Source organism: Pristiophorus japonicus, chromosome 4 (assembly GCF_044704955.1).
Source record: "Pristiophorus japonicus isolate sPriJap1 chromosome 4, sPriJap1.hap1, whole genome shotgun sequence".
Classification (NCBI taxonomy): domain Eukaryota; kingdom Metazoa; phylum Chordata; class Chondrichthyes; family Pristiophoridae; genus Pristiophorus; species Pristiophorus japonicus.
The window spans coordinates 7093396-7095602 of NC_091980.1; positions in this window are offsets into that span (position 1 = coordinate 7093396).

The window sequence follows — 2207 nt, forward strand, 5'->3', positions numbered from 1 at the left end:
AGGGTGGTGGAAGTGTGGAACTCTCTCCCACAGAAAGCAAGTAGATGCTAGCCAAGGGTGTAACAAGATATGGACTCGAGGCGGGTGGATTGAATTAGAATACAGATCAGCCATGATCTCATTGAATGGTGAAACAGGCTCGAGAGGCTGAATGACCTCCTCCTGTTCCTGTCTTCTTTCTCTCTTTCCCTCTTTCCTTCTTTCTTTCTTTCTTTCTTTCTTTCTCTCTTTCCTTCTTTCTATCTTTCTTATTGCTATGTGCGAATCAGGGTCCTGTGATATTGGGAAAAGAGCACAGGTCACCCAGACGAGAGAGACAAGGCCCAAAATAATGAATGATGTTGGTAGGTCCAGGTAGAGCAATGGCCCCCCCCCCCTCCAGGCTCTCTCCCCGCTCCCCCCACGATGTGCCTCGCGCACCACACTCACCCCCCACCCAGGCCAATATCGCGGGCTATAGCGGGATCCCCGATCACGAGGTGGTTAACTCACCTCCTCCATTCCGCAGTGCCTAGGGCGGTGAAGTCAAAGAGGATAATATTGTGAAATGAGACTTGAGAAGTTAGGCCTTGGTTTTACATAGAATTTTACAGCACAGAAACAGGCCAATCGGCCCAACGGGTCCGTGCCGGTGTTTATGCTCCACACCAGCCCCCTCCCACCCCTCTTCATCTCACCCCATCATTTCTTCTATTCCTTTCTCCCTCATGTGTTTATCCAGCTTCCCCTTAGATGCATCGATACTATTCACCTCAACCACTCCCTGTGGCAGCGAGTTCCACATTCTCACCGCTCTCTGTGTTATATCTGCAGGCTATAGATATACTCTCAGTGCAGTCACTGTATAGTCACATAAGATGGAGGCTTGCTTACCTGACGTACTATCAATAAGGTTTACACTGTGTATATACTACACTGGCACCACTAGAGGGTGCAACTGGTGGAGACCGGGGTTTCCTGCCCTGGTGGCAGGGGCTGTATAAAAGGGGAGCCACCATGCGGCTGCCTCACCCTGGAGTTACGAATAAAGGACCAAGGTCACTGCAGTTTGAGTACAACACATTGCCTCGTAGAGTCATTTATAAGTGCAATACAGACATAACACTCTGAAAGAAGAAAGAATGAAAGTCCTGGATTTCTATAGCACCTATCACAACCACCGGACGTCTCACAGCACTTTACAGCCAATTAAGTATTTCTGGAGTGCAGTCACTGTGGTAATGTAGGAAAGAAGTTTCTCCTGAATTCCCTGTTGGATTTATCAGTGACTATCTTTTATTGATGCCCTCTAATTCTGGTCTCCCCCACAAGTGGGAACATTGGGCCTAAAATTTCTGTCGGCGACTTCCTTTGGGCGAACGTCTCCGTCCTTTAATTTCTCTACGAATGTACTTGGTGGTCCCGGAGACGCCTTGGATCCCGGTTGGAGGCCTTCCCTTCCCGTGTTTCACAGCGCGTTCACGTCTTGGAGATATATGGACGCAGAAGCTGGAGTCACGTGGGACTGGACAACCAATCACGGGACAGTATTCTCATTCATCGTCATGGGAACTTCATATCTCTGAGTTCCTATTACTATCAACGACAATAACCCCCTAAAACACCCAAACACAACATAATTTTTTTTTAAAATCTCACATTAGTTGAAATTAAATGTTGTAGAAAAAAAAAATATTTGGGGGGGATTTTTTTTTTAAGTGTTTTAATAGGGTTTAAAAGTAACTTACCTGAGTGGACAGGGCTTTTTGAACGTAAAAATGTGTATTTAAATTTTCTATGTTTTTACCAGGCGCAAGAGTTTGAAGGACATTCGCTGGGCATGAGTTGGGCAAATATCCTGATCTCTCCCGCGTGGATGTCCTTCCAGAGGGGATGCGGAGAATCTGTACGGAGAAATCTTGACAGATCGGAAAAGCCGGTTTTTGACGCATGCATATCACGCAAGACCCGAGAACCAGCTTTTGCGAGGTCGCACTGGGTTCGTGCATATTCCGTACGCACTCAGCGAGGCCGAGATTTCAGGGACGTTGTCTCTAAGTCGACTCTATCACAGTCTAAGGATAAGGAGTAAGCCATAGAGGACTGAGATGAGGAGAAACTTCTTCACTCTGAGAATTCTGAACCTGTGGAATTCTATACCGCAGAAAGTTGTTGAGTCCAGTTCGTTGGATCTATTCAAGAGGGAGTTAGATGTGGCCCTTACGGCT